This window comes from Ixodes scapularis, unplaced genomic scaffold, assembly GCF_016920785.2.
Source record: "Ixodes scapularis isolate PalLabHiFi unplaced genomic scaffold, ASM1692078v2 PGA_scaffold13__105_contigs__length_92229423, whole genome shotgun sequence".
Classification (NCBI taxonomy): domain Eukaryota; kingdom Metazoa; phylum Arthropoda; class Arachnida; order Ixodida; family Ixodidae; genus Ixodes; species Ixodes scapularis.
Window position 1 is genome coordinate 34,246,079 of NW_024609839.1, and position 21,833 is coordinate 34,267,911.

Here is a 21,833-nt window from a genome sequence, read left to right on the forward strand (position 1 = left end):
CATCAGCACACACGAGGAGGGTTCTCTCCTTTACCTAAGAAATGTCAGTGTAAGCCAGGCGTAGCGTTCGGCTGGCTAACGTCCAATCCCCCCCCCCCCCCCTTTCCCCCCACCCCACGCCTCTCACACCAGTGCGAGAGGCGCGAAAAGCAAGTGGATGTGACCACCGACCAGCCGGACGTAGCGGCAAGACCACCGCCTGAGGAACTCTTCCTCGCCCAACCAAAAGAGCTCGGAGTCTAGGTGACGGAGCAGGGTACCCCGCAGTCGAGAGAGGACTGGCCACATTGCACGAGATCGTCGTTGCTGGCCAACCGCCGCACAACGATTCTGCCAGAGGACCAGTTGACCGACTGCCAACAGGAGCAGGGCGAAGCCTCCGCCGGGGCACCTACCGCCTGACACAAAGTTCCAGATGCCGATACCCCGGAAGCCATGGTGCACCAAACGCCAAAATGAGCGCGCAACGGGACAATCAAAGAAAACATGGGTGTTTGTTTCTACCTGTCCACAGTTGGGGCACTTAGGGTCGGGAACAATGCCCCAGCGGTGGAGTCGTTGTCTTGTTGGAAGGACACCCCAGCCCCGACGCCACTCAAAATCCTCCACAGGTCCGGGAAGGCGGCGAGAAACCAACCAGGTCCACGGAAAGGCGTTCGCCCGATCCCTCTGCTCACGAGTGATCCGGGTCACGGACTGCTCTTCGACGACGCGAGCCGGTGGCACTTCGCGCACTTCGAGGTCTGGTAACGCCCGCCTCAACTCTTCTTGGCAAGCCACCACCGCTTGGTAAAACGGTGGCGTTGCTTCTGCGCTCGGGTAAAGGTTGCCCAACGCGCGAGGAACAAGCACTTGGCGCGAGGGCCCTAGAAAATAAAGAGCCAGGGACCGTGCCGGGTGATCCGTGTCATCTAACACCCCTAGAACAGTGCGGAGGGAGAGCAGGCGGCACACCGTGCTGACGCAGGGCAAGCCCCTTCCGCCCAGTGACGTGGGAAGGCGGAGCACCGACCTTGTCACTAGTTCAGTGCCCCTGCTCCAGTAAAACCGGAAGAGACATGAGGTGATGCGGCTAGCGATTCGAGAAGGGGGAAGTGCAATGTGGGCAACATAGAAAAGTTGCCCACAAAAAAACAGCTCTTACTAGGTAAGCTCTGTCGCGAAGGGAGAGCGTAAAGGTCCCTGCAACAGCCACCTGACGTTCAACGGCGGATGCTACAACCTCCCACGTGCGGGGTGCCACTCCACGAGAGTCAAAAAACACGCCGAGAACTCGAAGCTCGTTCACAATCTGGATATCCGCAGGTAGAGCGGGAGGGGAGCCTCCAAACTCCAAAGCCTGGCTCTTGGTAGTGTTTAAACAAGCCCCAGAGAGTGCGCCATACTCCAAGAACAGCTGTCCAGCAGCCTCAAAACTGTCAGAGTTGCGGACAAACAAACTGACGTCGTCTGCGTAGGCGCTAACCACGACTGAGTCCCGGCCGGGCAGCGGAAAGCCACAAATCTGGGAGCAGGATGCAAGACGTCGGAGAAGCGGATCAAGACTAAGAACGTAGAGTAAGGGAGACAACGGGCAGCCCTGTCGCACTCCCCTACTTACTGGAAAAGGCGGAAGAAGACACCCGTTGACTTGCAAATGGCCAGCCAGTCCGCTGTATAGGGACTGAAGTAACGAAATGAAAGTCTCGGGGAAGCGAAAGGCTCTCAGGACCTCGAACAGATAACTATGCTCAACCCTATCAAACGCTTTCGCTTGATCGAGGGAGACACAGGCCCCCGACAGATGGGTAAAATTCGCGTACGAAAAGAGGTCTCGTGTGAGTGACAGGGACGAAAAAATGTTTCTCCCAGGCACCGAACACGTTTGAACTGGGCTCACCACATGGGGCATGACCGTACGGAGGCGCGAGACGAGTAGAGAGGCTACTATCTTATAGTCTGCGTTTAACAAAGTGATAGGTCGCCAAGCCGCAGGATCCGATGAAGAGCCACCCTTCTTTGGGAGGAGGATGACGCGACCTCTTCTGAAGGATGGTGGAACTTCGCCTGTCTCCAGAAAGCCGTTCACAAGCTGGACTAGGGGATTCGCGAGGACATCCCAAAAAGTGACATAAAATTCGGCTGGTAAGCCGTCGGGGCCTGGGGCAGACCCGACTTTTATAGCCCGGAGGACGTCAAAGAGTTCCTCGCGTGTTGTAGGACGGAACAGAGAGGAGCCGAGGTCATCAGGGCAGGCCGGGAGATCTCCGCAAAAAAGGCGAACCCGCTCGGCGAAATTCGAGATGTTTACGGCGGGGTTCGAGCAAAATAGGGACGAAAAGAAATTTCGGAACCCCGCGCCAATTTCACGGGGGTCCTCCGAAAGGCTACCGTCCGCGAGATGTGCACTGGGAACGTACGAGTACCCGTCCCCACCGGCGCGTGTGGCACGGAGGCACCGGAGCACCTCCGGGTCTTCCACCGGCTGGTCACGCAGCCGCTGCGCCACAGCACTTCGAGAGGACATGCTCAACAGACGTTGATGGCGATCGCGAAGAACCGTGAGGTACTCAAACATCAAGGAGGTGCGCACAACACCACGCTGCACAATGCGAATGCGACGGACAACCTCATTGAGGGCCTCCGTCGTGCGGCGCCGAAGCGACTTCCCAGCTGCCGTCGCGAAAAACCGGCAGTCAGACTTCAGCGCGTCCCACTGGGAGGGGGACAAGGCAACGGCCGTCAGTGACGCCCGAATCAATTGTCGTAAGCTAGAGATGGACGGTTCGTCCCGCAGTAGCGAGATATCTAGGCGCCATGTGTCGCCGCGTGGGTACAAAAAACCCGTCACATCAATAACCGCTGAAACCGGGCGATGGTCTGAAACATAGCCTGCAGCTGATGGAAAGGAAAGCACCTCGCAGCTGAGGAGGCGCGATGCAAGACGTTTCTGGACATAGACGCGGTCCAGCCGGCTCGACGACGTGCCCCGCGACCACGTGGAGTCGTACGCAGCGCCGTGTAGTTCGACCCAGGCATCGCGCAGGTCGTGCAGCCCGAGAAGCCGAACCAGCTCCTGAGCGTCAGAGGTATTCCGCCCGCGACCAGGCCCGCGAACGTCTCGAGAGGAGTCTATTACACAGTTGAAGTCCCCGCAGAGGAAGAAAAAACCGTCCTCGGGCACATACTGCAGAAGGCTTCTAAAAAAATCCCTCGCCGGCGTGTGGCCGCCACGAACTGGAGCGTAAACGCTTATAGCCCGAAACTTGGCATGACCGATAAAAAAACTGTACACAAGGATGCGACCGTCCGGGTCGCACAGTGAAAAAGCACCTTGCAAAAACGAAGTGCGGAATATTAAAACGCCAACACCGCGCGCGCAAGAAGGTGCGAGAGAAAAATAACAAGGAATCGAAAAACGGGCCTTAAATTCTGCCACATCCCGGGCAGAAAAAAAAATTAGTTTCTTGCAAAAAGAGCAGATCGCAGTGATTAGACTGGGCAAAGTGTATCACCTCGCGCTGCTTGTTCGGATTCCGAAAACCCTGCGCATTTAACGTCAGAATGTGTAGGCCCATGAAAAAAAGTAAAAGAAAAACATGGCGGACAGTCGATTAGAATTCCAGTGATTCCGCGTAGTCAAAATTGTCCGCGCCGAGCCGCTTCTTTTTAGCCGACGAGGCGGGAGACGCGTCCGAGCCGCCGCTAGCAGGCGAGAAAACGCGTTTGGCATCGGAGCGGTCGTCCGGCATGTCGGCGTCGGGAGATGCCGACTCTGCGGACGACTCACGTGACGTCGTTGTCGTCGAAACCTCTGGCGTGGGCGGCGGATGTCCCTGGCCTGGGGTCACGTCGCCTTCCTCAGCGATGAAACGGCGGTCGGAATCGTCGCTCAGATCTTCGGAATCAATGCTGTGAGATTCGAGGATGGCGGCCGCATTCGACGAAGCGTCTGAGGTTTGGCAGTCGGGTTTAGCGGCCACGTTCGATGGAACGCGCGAGGCTTGGCTGCTGGCCGCGTTCGATGAAACGCGCGACGCTTGGCTGCCGGGGTTGGCGTCCGCGTTCCACGGAATGTCCGAAGTTTGGCCGTCGGTAGGGCCGGCCGCGTTCGATGGAGCGCCCGAAGCTTGGCTGTCGGAAACTCCGGCGTTCGACAAAGCGTTGGAATCCGAGACAACAGGGGGAGGTGGTGGGGTCCGCGGGCGGATGGACGGGTCCGAGTCGTCACCGGAAAGCTGGGGGGCTGGGTCGGAGACGGTGTCGACAACTCGCTGCGAAGTGCGTGGACGGTCCTCCCTGGGTTCCTTGGCGGCGGCGGCATACGACTTTCGCTGGACGCAGTCCGTGGTCGCGTGGCCGTGGCCGCACCGCTGGCAAGGAGCCGTGCAACCTGCCGTCGCATGCCCAAAAACGCCACATCTGTCGCAACGTGGTGTCTTGCAGGCGGGTCCGATGTGGCCTTCCAGCCCGCACCGGCTGCAGACGCGTCGCAGACCACGGTAGTCCACCATCACCCGGTGTCCCTGGATGTGGACGAAGTTGGGGACCGGCTTCGACATCTCCATCTTGACCACCCGGGTGCCGGTCCTGACGTCCGGGCGGTCTCGAAACGTGACGTGGTTGATCGCCTTCACCTTGCCATACTGTGCGAGGACTTGCACCAGTGCCGCCTCCGACACGTACGGGGGAAGGCGGTACACCGAGACAAACACAACGTGGGCTCCCACTGGCTCCAGGGGGACTTCCACGTTACCCAGCGACAAGAAACCTTGCGCTACAAATCGTTGTGCGGCGGCCATGGTGCTGACCGCTGCCATGAACCTTGCTCCACCGTGGTGTTGCAGGTACGACAGACCATCCCCGCCGGCGACGGCTTGAATGCTGTCCATGATGGCATCTACCGGAGTGTTCGCCGGAACATTAAAAGAGAAACACTGTGCCTTCGTAGGCGTCGACATGGCGGAGGCTTCGAACCCCGAGGACCACAAATAAATTGAGGTCCCTGGGCGCGTGCACAACTAGAGACGCTTCACACGAACGAGCGACCGCAACCCGACGACAAGCCAACCCCCGTCTCCCCGGCGGACGCGCCGCGTCGAACTACCAAAGTTAAAATGCATTTAGGTCGAGACGTGCTACCTGAAAGGCCCGGTGAGGCATGGTTGTATAAAAACAATATTAATTGTTCCGCAAAACCTTGCAAACTAAAGAATATAAAAACATCACGCTCCCTCCATTTGGTACAAAACTCCAATAAATTTCATAAAAAAAGTCTTTTCCGTTTGTTTTTACGCAAAAACAGGCTTTCAAAAAGCTCAAGGTGACCACAGTACAGACAAACGATAAAGAGTGGCGCTGTTGTCGCATTTAGCTCGGTCTCGGTGGACGCCAGCGGCCAAGGTTTCTACGGCGAGTTTCCCAACTGAGTGTTTTAGTAACGTTGGCTAGAGGTAATGTAACTCTACCATAAAGATGGCCGCCAGTGGCCGCATTCGAGGAGCGGGCAAACGCGATCCAGCAATTGTCATAGAGATCAGTGGGCGGGGCATACTTCTCCTCAGGGGGGTCGAAAGAGCGGGAGTTCCAAATGTGGAGAGTTTCTGACTCCGACTAAGTTATGTCCTGTGGCGTAAATATTGCTAAAAAAATAATAATTTTTTCGCGGGACATTTGTTTTGTGGCTTGTCGATATTAAACTGCTTAAAAAACACATTTTTTTTGTGCAGTTACCCTTTAATGTTCCCTGAATGGAGCGACCGAACAAAGGTTCTGGCGCGTTTGTAGGGGGTACACGCATTTTCCAATCAACTGCATATTTTATGAGACGGAATTCAGCTTCTCTATCTGCATAAAGACATGAAATAAATCAAGAAAAGAAAAATGTGCCGAATTAGGCAATGTTGGACAAAACCAAGCAAACATTACGTGCGGCCTGATAGCTAATGTTCTACTTTGATCATTTTTTTTGCATTTAACGTTATTTAAAGGGACACAGACAGAGTATTCACCCTCGCCAAGGTTTTTGTTTGTACGTGACATATAGGAGCCCATCTAATCAGAACACAATTGCGGCTCGAAATTCGCCTTCTTTCCGCTCGTCGAGAACTGGCCGGTTTGAGTCGCGCTCACCCTCTTCTCCATATTCACGTGCATTTTCTATGGTTCAGACATAGCCAGCAAATACAATCAAAGTCGTGGATCATCGAAAGCTCACACTGAATATTAAAAAATTGAAAATAAATATATTAGCCATTTTTGTGGCTTCTGAAAGGACGCAAATTATTGAAGAAAAAACAAAGTTCCCCAGCCACGTGAATTCCGCCAACTCTCTCCTTCTCTATACTTCTTCTTCATCCTCAGTCGAGTTTTGGTTTTCTTTCTGAGGAGTTGAGTTTTTTTCTACTTTATTAAAAATTTAAGTGACGCTTCAGTAAAATATTGATTGGGTAGTCTTAATTCTGACGCCATAAAAAATCGCCTGGCCATGAAAATAAAACAAAGTTTGGGGGATGCTAGTGTTTTAAAAGGACATAAAAAACTGAATTCGATGGCACATTTGTTTTTGGATTGTGCGTGTTGAAGCTTTGAACCGCAACGCCACCGGAGAAACACAGGAGAGGAGGACGAACACGATCAATATAAAAACAGGAACTTTGGCCCGGGAAAGGGGGGCGGAGGGAGAAAGGGGACGAGGGGCGCGTAGGTGGTGACGTGACTACTGTCGTCACGTGTCTGAGCCCTGACGGCCTGCAAAATGGTGTCCCACATATAGGTGTCTGGAACGCGTCTCCGGCTGGTATGTTTAGCGGCCCCCAAGAAACGGTATCAACATTTCCTCCTGATGACGTCGCAGAAGTCTCATGTCGCCGGCCGCGGTCCCGACAGTCTCGCCGCAGTGAGTGTGGCAAATGCACGTTCTCCAGCGGGTCGCCCTCCAGCATGACTGTCCACGAAAGCCTCAACAACCACTAGATAAGACTCCGCCACTAAAGTACTGGATCTTTAAAAAAGTAGCGCCATTGGCTTCTCTGCCTGCTAGCAGGGCAGAGACAGGTACTAACATGCAGGCGATCAACATCTCGCAGGTACTTACATGCAGGCGACCAACCTTTGTATTCATGGCAATTGTCATTTTGTTCTTTTTCAATGCCTGAAGCTTCGAAAGGGTCGTTCTAAACTAGCCTCACCAAGATCGCTATGGAACGTCATCTTACTAAAAGCGTTCCTCGCGAATATAAGCGTATTTGACGCTGTGAATGCAATCCACTTATCAATCATGCTTGCCTACAAATGTCTCTTTCAATTATATTGTTCTTCCTGTGTATATCAAGACGGGAAACCTATTTTTCAGTGCAGCCAACCAGCGACGCCGGTATATCTCGTTATACAGAAACGTCTTTATAAAGAAACCTGTCGATCACAAACTTAGATCAAGTCGTCAAGAATGAAGAGGTCCAAGGCGAAACTGCTCATTCCATGGACCGAAATGGCGACCATGCAGGAAGCGTGTCGACACTTATCCTGGGCGCCGTGACTTTATCCGCGACTAAAGCGACACTTCGGTTCGGGCGTACATTTTGTCGGGACATCTAGCTCCAATCACCAGGATCGCGACACTGGACAACATCACACGCCAGCCTCTGTCACGTCATTTGGTGTGACTTCAGGACAACTTTTGATGTATGTGTTGGGTGGGTCGCTAAGCAGACCAGTCCAAGACGCGTTCTAAGCACCGCCATACAGGTAACAACCTGCTCAAATATCTACCTCTGCTGTTGAACGTTTTTAGTTAGCGACCAAAGGAGTGAGGTTGCTTGGCGCTCCGATTTATGGACTTGAGATGTCTCAGCCGTGCAAGGTGTAACAGAGGATAGCTTTTTTTTTAAAAAAATTTCGTAAAATGTTGATTAGCATGATCACCGATGTTTGTCTGTCACAGAGACCGAAGAAGTAGGGCTCATGCTAGAAATGTTTACGCCAGATGTACCATCTCAAACCGCTAGTTCGAACAGTCTTTAAAACAGCTTCATAGCCGCCCTTCTCCAACTGTAATAAACTGATTGATGATTAATACCCTCACAGTTTGGTCGAGGTGCGGGGTGAATACGTTAATTTTTTAGCTCCAAGCGCAAACTGTCACTGAAAGCTCCGGAGAACATCGACTGTGACTGACCCTCAACTCATGGTCAGAAGAGCTTTCGAGGTGGCGCTTAGCCGAATGGTACCGTGAATATCCGTCACAGTCAAGACCAGGATGGAAGATGAGAGAGGTGTATTACCTCCACCACAGAGCAAGGGTGCGCATCTGACAGCAAGTGCTGTAAGATGCGCAACATAACAGGGGCTCAGGGAACCGTCCTCATCCGCGCACACGCTTTCAAGGTCATGCGGCTCGCGATTGCGCCCACACAGGAGCCCTAGACCGGCAGTGCCCCCGCCGAAGATGCCCGAAGAACCGGCGAAATTTTGGTTCCTTTTTTGGTGCTGTTCAGACATCTCTTCCACCGTGGTCAGGAGTTTAGGCAGCCATGCTTGGAGTACGCACCGTGCTCCGGACAAGCGGGCGCGTAGCGTCGGGAAGAGCGGTTGCGTCAAGCTTATACACACAGTTGCGCTGACACGCAGTCAACTGCAATCAAGAGCCAATAAGAACGCGCTATCGTCTCTACCAGCTCGCCAATGGTAAGCGAAATTCACGGCGACATTGCGTAGCCCGGCGACTGCGTCTGAGTGGTTGATCCTAGAGCGATCTCCCTAGAATTCCCGAGAATCTGTGCGACTTGAACTAACGCAGCCCTTAAAAAACTTGCTTGCGCACATCCCATCACTCCGGAAAACGAAAAAAAGCAGGTTCCGCGAATGGAGAACCGGATACACATCGTCGAGTGGCGCGAGCGAGCACGTGACCCTACTTTCCTTTCTCGGCTTCTGATTGGTCTACCGAAACGCGCTCCCAGGCTATTGCCGCGTCCAAAGTTGAGCCGGACCTCTAAACTCGTCAAACACAAAGTTGGGGCCGAAGTAGACGGAGCGCTCTTGTTGGCCTATCACGACATGTCATTGCGCTTTTTTCGTCGACATCCAGTCGGAGAGCTCAGCCCACTTTCTGCTCCAACTTTGTGTTTGACGAGTTTAGGGCCCGAATCTCTAATTTCTTACCCCCCGGCGTTGCTCGACTGCTCGCGTCGTACCATATTCAACCGCTTCTGGCCGCAAGCAAGGACACCGCCCCGCACTCAAACGTGTTCAAACGCCGATGTCGCGAAAATCTAAAGGTCCAAACACCTTTAGACTTTGGCGACTTTCCTCTCCAGGCTTATGGCTACAGATACGAACCCGAACATTCGCCGACGGATCGATCGTTAGCGAGCGCAAGCGATCCGGTGGCGCAGGGCTGGTGACCAGTCCGTGCGCCGCATTCGGACGTGACGTGGCAGGCACAGCTTGAAACCGGACGAATATCAATAAACCAAATAAACTTTCCCAAAGGAGTACAATGAAGAAAAGAAAAATTTGTAGTCGGTTCTAATTTCGATATTTAAAAAGCAAAATACTGCGCTTTCATCGTGCGTTAGATGGTGATGTTTTGATGTTCAATGGCGTAAGGGCAACACGAGGGCCAAATAGCGCCAAGATCCAGTTCGTTTGCTAGATCTTTTATGGCACAGCTATACTCCGTCTTGCGCTACCTTGGGAAACAACGAAGGCTACGTTCTCGGTGATTCAATTAGTGCCGCGAAGGGAGGCAAGAGACTATGTTTTATCATACGGGTTGCGCGCAGTGCTGACAAAGATCAGTGGGAGATACAGGAAGGCCGCTTTCGTACAAACTTTGAGTGGCGGTCCACTCTCCGAGTTTGACAAAAGCGACGTTTGGAACAGAGACAACAGGGTCGGGGTGGAAAGCGAAGTTCCTCCACATTTTCTTCTCCAACTTTTTGATTACGCTCCAGCCCGTATACCTTTCGATTGAGGCTGTCACGTGCTACGCCTCTGTCGCGCTGATTGGCTAGAAGAGGCCGTAGATTTCGCTCTTTGCCAAGTTACGCTGAAACAACGTATAGCCATTGTAAAACGGAATACCGTCTCACAGTGAATTTAACGTCACATGGTTTGCGCACGATAATGGCCGTCTCGTTAGTAGTGTGCATTCCGGTACAGAACTTACCAGGCACGCGCACGTAATGCGATGTAAGTGCGATCGCCTGAAGCATAAAAGTAGCCAGCCTTATAGCCGCTACGGTGCCATGGAACGGGCTTCCGACTGGTGTGTTTTAGCGTCCTATACTTCCCACGCATCAAACCTGGTTCGGGGGTGACAAATGACGTCAGAGGAGTCGGCGTCTCGCGTTGTCGGATGTCGCGGCCCTGGCCGTTGGTGCTAGAAGTCCCGGTAGAAAGTATACGACCAAACGCCAGTGTCGCTGCCGTCGCGCAGTCTCAACTCCTGGCTGCCGAAGCTTCCGTTGACTGTGAAGCTGGAGAGAATGCCTGCAGTAGCACAGGCGTCTTTTATAAAGACCGTCTCTGCTGCGACACCACCAGGATTGCAGCCGGCGATGGTATGACACCCTGTTACGTTACGAGGTTAAAATCGAAGGACCAGTTTTTGGACGTGTTAAAAATACCAGTGGGAGAGACGTGTTGCAGACACCATACGGCCCTGCAAGACGCGAAACCCCGTTACAGAAGTTCCGCTGTTCCGCGACGAAGGAGAGCCACACCGTCTCCAAGGAGGAGGACGCCGCATCGCTCGAGGAGCCGTGTTGCTTGGGCAAGCTCACGCCTGCGCAGAATGCTTCCGCGCAGAAAGAAGAACAGCCCGTTCTTGCCCAGCCAGCGAGCGCCCGGCACGTAGAAGGGCTTGAAGAAGACACCAGTTGAGTTTTCTTTCCATCCATTTCCGCCTGTCATGTCGGGACAAAGTTGAAAGGAAGTCAACATGGCGCTGTTGGCCACAAATATTGGCTCGTCGCCGAGCACTTCAAGGGGAAGACTAAGCGCCGTTGTTTCTAGGCTCTGCAAAACGAACTTATTGGAAGCAACAGTGCGATGACGGACGTTTCACTAAGAGGTTCATGGCCACCGAGAACTTAAGAATTGCAGGGCGTGGGGAGCCGCTAACATCTTCTCGCTGCGCCGTAAATGAGATTGAAGAATTTAGTCGAAAAGAACACCGAAGGACGACTCCGTAAGCAAGGAGTCGGACGCCCTCCATTTCTTAAAAGGACTTTGTTTAAAGACCCCAGGCTAGAGGTAGTGCTGCACTGGCTAAATTGCTCATCTGCAGCTGAGAGATATGTCGCTCGTTGAAGGCCGACTAAATTCGAGGCTGTATGAAGATACCCACAACCAGTTCGTTTTCTAAGGGGACCATGAAAAATATTTTCGACTTCTTCCTCTTTAGCTTAGGCCCTCAAGCAAAAAGCGATGTAAGAAATTACGTGGTCGTGGCGCGCTTGGTCGCCAGATGCGATGTCTCCGAAGCCTGCCTCGTGCTTTTTAAGCACACCATGGAACTTGCCATTCTCAAGTGACGATGAGTGCCGTCACATCACTCATTGGCCACGAACTTGAATTCAAATGTTCGTCGAGGGATTGGTTGTTGACGAGCGTATACGGTGGAGTGACGCGCGGTGGTAAGTGTCCAATGCGTGAGCTGGGTTCGGCTCACGAACTCAGGCACCATGGATGTATCACAATGAAAAAGGGGAGAGCTTTCGAGGGAATGAAGGTAAGGAATAGTCTGCTATATTATTTATTTTTCTACCAAAAAAGCAGGCTTTAGATTTCTTCCCCGCGTTTACTACTTTTGTTTTAGAGCCCTAAATGATATGCGAACAGTCAAACTCCACTTTCCTTCAGCATAAAGTTCATTTCATAGTCCCTAAAAGCAATCAGTGACTACAGTTTAATCATTTTCAAAATAAGCATTTTCAGCCAGGGAGGAGAATAAAAATAAAGATTATACAGGTTTCGTGTATCGTGACCTCGTGATTTAATTCAAACAGGTTTCACTACGACAACTTAACTCTAACGTTTCCGCATAAATAAATAAAAAAAAAATTCTTGAGTTTACTATTCGTCTATCATTTGATGCTTTCTATGTGCATTTGTTTTCGTATCTAAATGAAAGAATCATCAAACAGGAACGATTTAGATCAGGTTAAACACGAGCACAAAGCAGGGGTCTTCTTAGTAAATCAGAACTTTAAGCTTCCATTTTACCATTTACTTCATCAGTTACGTAATATGCTTTTGCAAGTATAAATAAGAACGCAAAAGAAACTATCACTAAATGTTCTATTGCAATTAAATCAATACGCAAAAGAAAAACCAACAATCTTTTTCACTAACCTAAATACGTATAACTTTTTTTTTAAACTATGGTGGGGTTTACTTAATACACGTTGTTAATAACACTGTACTTCATATTGAGAGTAACATCTTTTCATTAGCGTTTCTTGTAGCAACTGGAAGGATTGATCAATCAATCTTTCATGACTAAATAGATATCTCCATTCAAGACTTCTATTTATGGCAATAGTGACTTATATCCTATTAATTTGAATTAAATATAATTAGTCTTATTATAATTAGTCACAATAATTTAATTTAAATCAAATAGATCTCATCTATATCAAATTAATTTGATTTAAATCATAATAATATGGTTTAAACCAAATTAGTCTTATTTAAACCAAACTAACCTATTTTTTTAATCGTGGTTTTTCATTTATAGTTTTTTCTAGGCATTGAGGAGGCCCAAGACACGATGGAAGAAAGTAGAAGTGTTTGAACCAGACCAGAAAGAACGCTTTTAAACGGCTTTGCTCATCTCCCTGCAGAAACATTAGGGAGTTTTAGTAGATCGTTTTCAAAGGCCCGCTATCTATACTGACGCGCGCTTCAGAGCATGTATCGAAGTGGCAGCGCGAGCTCCCACTACTGATAGCGTGACCTAAAAACACGATCTACTAAAACTCTTTATCGTCAGTTCAGGACGGTTTAGGACGGTTCCTCGAGTCAATAGTCATGTTGCGCATCTCACGGCGTTTGCCGAAAATGCGAGCGAACTTTGGACACAATTGTTTTATGGCGAAAAAATGCCGTTCAGACACCTCTTACTTTTTCCGTCATGTTTCAAGCTTAAAATAAATTCCCTTCATGCCGGTCTGCTCCTCTGGGGTTTTGAAGTAATTTCTTTGCAACTCAAAGGCCCGATAACGTTGGGTTCGTGTTGTCTTTAAAGAGGATTCTCTGTTGGCCGCGGAAGTTTGATGACATATGTATCTAAAGGGAGCGTAATAACAAAGTAAGTCCTATTTCAGAAGGAAGTCGAAAGCTCGATGAGCGCAAGAAGACTGTGAAGCAGGTCGAGTCGCCACATCAGCATCCGGAGGAGTCCCGGGACCTGAGGTTCTGCAAGATGCTTGGCGTCGACACCGTGGTATTCAGTGTCGCGCCGCTCGAATCTTCTCGGGCCGTGGATGACACCGTGACAGACACCGACGCCACTGCCCAAGAACGGTGAGAGCAAAAGTTGTCTCGCAAACTTGCGTTTGCTAATGACCGAGTTCTTGTGACCTCTTACGACGAGGGAACAACACTAGAGAGCCTCAAGTATGAGTGCGTTCAATTTGAACCATGGAGAGCGTATGCAATTTAATGGCAGCGTTAGAGATGGCGGATTATACACTTTTTCGCTTTTAAGAATTGCTTATCCTATCGAAAGAAAAATGGGTTCTACAGAAAAGTGTTATTTTATTATTCGGGTAAAATCTTCGAGAATCTTAAGGGCTCTTAATAACCGCATTTACGTGGAAAAACCACCCGTATCCCCATAGACCCACAGCAAAGTTTTGCAATTTAATGGCGCCCATAAACACGTACCGCGATCTAGCAGTTGAACACACTCTTACTTCAGGCTCTCTATAAACAATACGCAGGCGCCACTTATGAGGAGGGCCTAAAACTGCATTTCGCTAGAGCGAGAGTTTTGGAGTATTTGCCAGATCAGATGTATGTATGCTATGTACAATAAATTATCCGCTATAACATGTCGAAAGATTTTCGGCTCTCTAAAGATATAAGTATGCCGAAAAAAATGTGAAACGTGGAATTTACAATGCTGCAAAACTACCAGATCGGTGAAGCCAGTGTGTGGCGCCTGGTTGTATGAGTTCAGAAGTGGGTTGTTTTAACCAGGCTGGATAATAAAAATATGATACGCTTTAAATCGAACCAATCCCCGCAAAGAAAAAGAAAAATCCCGAAAGTATTTTTATTGGCAACGAAAGAAAACAGCGCAAAAAAGACACAAGGAGAAGTAGACGAAAGGGACAGACCGAGCGCTGACTAGCGACTTCATTTGCTTTCTCATATTGTTCAATACATGGAGGCCTTGAAATGGGATAAAACGAAGAAAAAAAAAAAAGACACATTCAGAGCAGGCCACTTCCTCAGTCAGCCAAGCGAAAAAATGCGCCGACAGGCTGAGGGAAAGGAGGGGACGAGAGCGGGCGGGAACGTCAATAAAGCCGAGTTCTGATTGGAACGATTAGAGGGTAGACCTAAAGCTATAACTGCCGCTGTCCCCACCGCACTGGTCGAACGCGTCCGAATGCGAAATCCAAACTCCGGACGCCGACGTTCCGCATTTTAACGGGTTCGACGCGAGCAGTGGAGTCAAAGGCAGCCATAGCTTTCTGTCTACCCACTAATGGCTCCAATCAGAGCTCGGCGCCCTAACGTCTCCACGCGCTCTCGCCTCCACCTCTCCCTCGGTTTCTCGGCGCGTAAGAAGCAAGTGGTACAGCATACGTAACAAATTAAAAAAAAAAAAAAAAAAAAAAAACTGACAGTCAACGTTTCTTTATATGTCCCTGTTCTAGGAATGAATTAAAAGTGTTCATTGCGCGTCGTTACTGACTCTGCACCAGCGCAAACATTCGGACAGTCTAGAGCTGGGGTCTCTAAACGCCGGCCCGCGGGTCAGATCCGGACCTCGGAAGTCTCCCGACCGGTCCGCGGCTGGCCCCGGTCCTTCCAAAGAAGCCCGACCCGCGGCCCGCTTCCAGCAAACCCACTGCTACCAGTGGAAAAAAAATGTTCCCCTAACAAAATAAAACGGCGCCGCGACGCGCCCGAAATGCGCAAAAGAAGATACCAGAAAGAACGAGAAAAACTGCATCGTAACAGGGCTTTCCGCCATGAAAGAACCTTGTCGTCACCAGTATCGCCTTTATAGTCTAAGGCTTTATATACGTATAACTATATGCAAATTTCTTCGCGTGTTCATGTACATTTTATCAGCACTAGTTTCATAATTCTCATTAGTCTTTTACACTGCGCGAATTCGCCGAAGTTTCTAGGCGCTTTGATTTATGCTTGGTGAGTTTTCGTGGTCACAAGTGTTGTGTTACGTCATAATTAGCTAAATATAAAGTATAAATTGAAATATATAAAGTCACCAATAATATAATATGTGCTTAAAAATTCTCACCTAAATGTTTATTTGTGTAATTTTTCTTCGTTTATAATTACTCTTTTTCCGACCCGTGATATTGACGAAAGTGTCCGGTTTTTTCCAAATATGTGGAACAGCAACCAGCTCGCTTGTTTACTTACTTTTTCTTCAATAATAAATGCCTCATGAATTTCCCGAGCCACTTTTTAGGGATGTTTGTCCAAACAGAAGTGTACCCCACATGTATTGCTATGAACTGTGAGGTGTCACGATGGCGTTTGCCCCAAAGACAAAACAGTGCCCAGCTCGAACTCTGATGCATCGACCTGTCTGTCCTACCCCTTGCAGTAAGGTCCTGTCTAACCTTACTGCAAGAGAATGCGATTTTATATCCGAATCCGGCTGTTCGTTCAAAGTATTTGAAACTATGTTCAGTTTCATACATTACACGTTTACTTCTTGCTCTCTCAATCGCAGCACACAAGCGAGACAGATTAGAAGGCGCCAAGCACACTACAGAACGAACTTTATATCTACTTATCACCTTCTTGATTTCATGAGAAATGTATTGACAATAGGGTATTACCACTGGTCGGGATGCAGGTTTCCGCCTAGCGTTTTCACAAGCACCAAGCGTTTGTCTGAAGAAAGTTAAAAACAGTTCTGCTACCCTTGGTATTACATCCTTAGAGAAACCAGTCAAAATCATCCTATTGATCTGATGGATAAAGCTATTGAAACTTTTATGAAAACAGGATTTCTTCAAGGAAGTTTTCAGATATCATTCGACGATTCCTCTCCTTACAATCTTAGAGTGCGTAAAATCATAGCTAAGAAGAGACTTATTTCTGTTCGGCTAGTGAGCCCAGCTTACGTGATTCTATTCTTGGTGTGAGTTCAGGTCCAGAAATTACGAGAAACTTTCATGTGGAAACTTGAGCGTAAACTTAGAACTCAAGAACACTCTCAAGAAATGTCAAATAGATCAGAAATCAAGTCTATAAATTTTCCCCTGCTTATTAATAAACATTAACAGATAATCATCAACATATCTTAATAGTTTCAAAACCTGTCCATTCAGCCTTTTTGCAAATTGAACAATCACATCCAGCGAGGTAGCTATCACTTAACACGGGAGCAACACTGGACCCAATACATATTCCACAATTTTGTAGAAACGTAGAAACGCGCCTCCCTCAAAAGTTATAAAATTTGAATTCAGATAAAAGCGAACACCATCTAAAGACGTTTACACTAAAAGTCAAGTCGGGTTTTGGGAGGCAACCGAAAGATTCAAGTCAGTGCATTGATGGGCCGCCTGAACGAGACCCTCATTTGAAATGTAGAACGGATCCTCCTTGCCGATCGAAACCATGTTTGAAGTGTCAGGGTCCTCATTGCTGATATATTTAATGAATGCTTGAGAATTTTGTATTAAGAAAGGATCAGTCCATATCAAATACGGAAGTTGATGTTGGAAATACTTCGAGACGTGTAACTGCCAAAGCCCTTTCTGTGTAGCAGTTACTCTGAAGAAGATACTTGTCTTATAAATCTTCACCGAGAAAGAAAACTTGGAGATTGAGACGACGATCTGCCCTGACGGGCATAGGGAGTTTCTCTAGAACAAGCTCTTTGCAAAATCGTAGAGCACGTGCCTTGACTTCGCCCAAAATTACACCCGGCACTCTTATGACTTTTTTTTACCTTGAGTCTTTTTGCGTTGCTTTCTCGTGTTATCAATATGCACCCACTCAAACTCTATTAGGCTGTATACATTTTTATTCACCTTTTCTAGATCGTTTGATGCCTTTTATGTGATTTTGTTTTGTATTTCAATGGAATAATCATCAAGTAAGGGAGATTTGTACTATGCTGAATACCAGCAAAAAGGCAGCGCTGTTCTGAACAAATCGCCGCGTTTATCGTTTCTTCCATCTTTGCCAGTTACGCAACGTCGAAGTGCAACCAAATCAGAACTCGAAATCAAAAAAAGCTATAAAATAAGGCTTCATAATCTCTAGATATGTTTGTAAACAAAACAGATTAAGACTGATTTATCAATCAATCAACCCGATCACTGAAAATAATGCAAAAACAAAATTTACTATATGTTTGAAGTAGTTTACTTAGCAAATTTTTCAAAGTAACCCCCTTCCCCCAATAGTAGAAAAAATCAGCTTGACATATTTTACTTAGTAAAAAAACTCCATTTACTTTTCTGCGTTCTTATTTTATTACAATGGACCATTACTTTTCTAGTGTTAGTTCCTTTCTTTGGCGTTTTTTTTACTTGCAACAGGACGCACGAAGTTAATGGTAGAAAGGAAGCTAAACTTTTGAATTTGTTGAGAAAGCTACTGATTTGTGCTCGTGTTCAGCCTGGTATAAATTTTATGCACATAGAAGCTAGCAAATATTGGAGAGACTGTCAATAAAATATATCTTTGGGATTATTTTGGCTGGAATGGGTTCAATTAAATCATGATAGTAAAATCGGTCTTATTTAGATCTTAAATCATGATTTAAATAAATATTTAAATTATTCTGATTTTTATTTTCATCCTGGTGTAGACGCTTCCTTCACAATGCCTGGCCGATATTTAGAGGAATTACGAGGTGTCATCAAAACTTCCGGGACTGTTTTTGTAGCGTAAAAAGAGAGGGCAGCACAGTTATGCGCGCACAGCAGTCGAATGAAGTGACCTTCGTGTCTGAATATACCGAAAGGCGCCGCTCTGTGAACATTTGGGGCTGCGCTACAGGAGGTTTTGTGACCACGTGCGTGGACACAATGGTGATTTCACCGTAGACTGAAAAGCAGAGCGAGAGCGAACACCAATTCTGCGTCAAACTCGGCAAACATGAAACAGATACCTTTGAAACGATTAAGCGAGCTTTTTTTTAAAGGCAGTGAATTGCACGAAGTGTCTTAAGTGGTTTTGGAGCTTCTGGAACGACAGAAAATCGCTGGAAGACGAAGAGCGGTAGGGCGTCCTTATCGAACTCTTCGTGACTTCAGTGACGTTCTGCCATTCTTGAGACGCGAGTGCCACTCAAAACACATCGCACACCTCTCGCCCCTTTTTGACATAAGCTCTCTAAATCCTGGGGTCTCTGTTTTAAATTTGCCGGGGTTGGCGTAAAATTCATGTTCGCTCTCGCTTTGGTTTGAATCTATGGAGAGATCGTCATTATGCTCGCGCATGGAGTCAAACAAACTCGTGTAGCGCAGTTCCAAATTGTCACAAAAAGACGCACTGTGGGATAATGACTCAGAAAGGTCCCTTCCTTCGATTGCTGCGCGCGCATCACTGAGCTGCGCTCTTTTTGTTTACACGACAAAATCAGTCCCAGAACTTTATGATCACACCTCGCGTAAGGTGTGAGTATAACGGCATACGCTACACCAGTTCATTCTGCGAAAAAAAATATAATCTATTTTATCTGGTTCCCTATTGGAGTGGCCGATATTTATCGCCTCCAAGAAACAACAGCGGTCGAGGAGAAGTTGCGATACAGTGGCAGTGCTCAACAACAGCAGATACACCAAGGCATCCCGCCCCATTATGATAATACTACTCGGAATAAGGACGTTCCAACGCAACAAACAGCCCCGGGCCGTATACCCCCAAGGTCACCAACACGTTAAGAAACGCAGCGCATGGTTTAGTAGTAGTAGTAGTAGTACGCGTGGTAGCGGAGAAACGGGGGCGGGGGGGGGCGGGGGGGGGGGGGAGGGGAGAGAGGCAATTTCTACTCTGTGATTGGTTCTTGGGCGTTCTTATCTACTAATGCTTTAATCTTATTGGTTGGGGAGCAATAAAGCTATGTTCAGAACCCGCCACATCTTGCCTTTCTTGAGCCTCCGTGCCAGTGACTCTACACCAACCCAACTCTCGGACGTCGAGCCACTGTGGTGGCGCTACTGTCGGCACTCAGCAGACGCTTCACTTCACACAAATTTGGTTTCTGCACACGTGCGGAGCCCACACCCCGCTGTGCGCAAACGAGGGTTTGCTAGTAAACAGCTTGTTGGTATTGTTGGTATTATGCCCCCCCCCCCCCCCCCTCTGGCAACTTTGCGATACCGCAAGAACAATTTTATGCCGAAATGAAGCACCTTCATTTTGCATTAAACAGGAGGGGGATTCGGTGCCTGATGCCCGTGGACCCTTCACCAAAGTCCACTCTTCTTGCGTGGAAGACCCCGGAGACGTCCCATGCGCTATCCTCGGGACAGAGGACTTCGAAGGACCCTGAGGAGAACAAGGGCCAGAACGTCTCTAGTACCAGGATTCCGACACCGGAACCTCACTCTGACTTTCTGCAGCAGCAGCAGCAGCAGCAGCAAGCGACAAGAACAAGCAAAACTGTGACCACGGATGCTTCGGTGCAGATAGGGCCGTCTACTCTCTCGTTGGACGCCTCGCAACAAGTGTTTGAGCCACCGACGAAAGGTAGGACTCGCTGCCATGCCTCGAGAGCATGAATTATGAATACAAGAGTCCCGCTGTTTATACACTTAAAACTTAAAGAGTTCGGGTGTTAGCACCAATGGGTTCGCCTGAACTCTGAAGTTGTGTCGTTTAAAAAAAAAAATATTTCCTTTTAGTTACGCCATGTGAAGGACACCCTTATGTTTCTTTATTCATTTAGGTTTATATATATATATATGTAGATTGCTTAATTAATCTAGTTAAATTATTGATTTATTTGTGCGTTTCTTCGTTTGTTGGTTTGGTTATTTATTTATCTGTTTCACTTTTTTATTTATTTATTTATTTGAATGATAATGCCGGCCTACATTTTTTGTCCCTAAACTGTCCTTTGCGTACAGAAGAGTACACTTATTGAGAGGTACATGCATTGCGAGGTAAAAGTAAAACACAGAAAAAACATGCCCCGTAGGTGTAACACCCAGATATGTTGTGAGAAAAGAAGTGGTTCAAGATATCAGTCAAACTAGTACATAGGCAAATATACATACAATTTTAAGAAATACGCTTTAGAGGTGGACACAACATATACTCCGTTCATCCTTGAGCTGAGACTGCAATCATTACCACAAGCGTTCATGATTTAAGACAATGTTGAAACTGGGGAAAACAAGAAGGACAAATCACGACGAAATCTTGTCGCGTTCGTCGTGTTTGTCCTTCTTGTTTTCCCCAGTCACAGGGCTGTCTAAAATCATGAACGTGAACCAGCTCGCCTGCGCCCTATCACTCATTTCAGAAAAACTACAAGCGTGAGCGCGCTAGAGGCACGTCTCAAAGCCCGGAGAGCGGGCTACCTCGAGCTTCTAGCTTTGACTGTAGCCTTAGCTTAAGGCTGAACGGAGTATAGTGCTCACAACCATGCTGACCAAATATAAAATGCAGTAAAACAAAGTAAGTCACTCATTGATGCGTGAGCAAGAATCACGCACTAAAATGTTTAAGCGTAAATATATCTATTTCAGGCGAGTTTACTATAATGGACCACTGAAATTATATTGAATACATTATCCTGCTTTTTATCTCAGAGCAACCAAATACAGGATGGAAGAGAAGAGTCAAATTTTGTACTACGATAAAAAGAGACGGAGTCAGTCCGGGACAGTCAATTAAACCGTGGACACGAGTGTGTGAAAATCGAAGATCCCGTGTCATCGTCCTGTCAGGAGGGTAGAGAAGGAATGTAATACCTAGCAATCGCTCGTGTCGAAATTAATTTGTCTGTAAAATGAACAATCATAATGCAGTCTTACGCATTTTTCTCTCTATTGTCGAGTTCCTTTGTGTGTGTTTGTATAAACAATTTCATTCCTAGCTTGAGAAATGCCACTTCCACAAAATTAGAAATTAATACAAATATTAAACATATTAGAAGTTTTAAAATTGCAAGTAAATTTGGTGATAGTGCCCAAGGTGCCATAGCAAGCGTTACTGAAGTATGAAACATGTTCAAGAAATATCAATTTACTATATAAAATTCGAACCGACACAGTACTCATGAGACGTGCTCAATCGAGCAGTTGTTCAAAGGGGCCATGAAATGATTTTTGAAGTTCTTCCTCTGTAGCTTTCATCCTCGACTTGGACGCGAAACGGAGAAATCACACCGGGTTGTGACTAGACCACTATACAGATTTTTTTTTTTTTTCTTTAGCTGCACCAATTTTCAGAAAAAAAAGGGAACGTGAGATAAAGTAATTTAAGCATTGGGGAAGTGTTAATGGCCATGGCGGCCTCTAGAAAAAAGGTGAAATTAGGTAATTAGTTAGCTCATTAACTAAAATGTTTTAACTAACTTTTAAATTTTTCACTTGAGAGCACATAATGTATTTAGAGATTTGAAGCTCGACCTTAATATGGTCTAGCACTGCCATCAAAGTTTC

The 21,833-nt window shown here is 47.6% G+C and overlaps 1 pseudogene; it reads left to right on the forward strand.

The window, feature by feature from the left end:
- The window catches only part of LOC115317389, a 60,089-nt pseudogene that overhangs the window by 33,834 nt on the left and 4,422 nt on the right, over positions 1 to 21,833 (forward strand).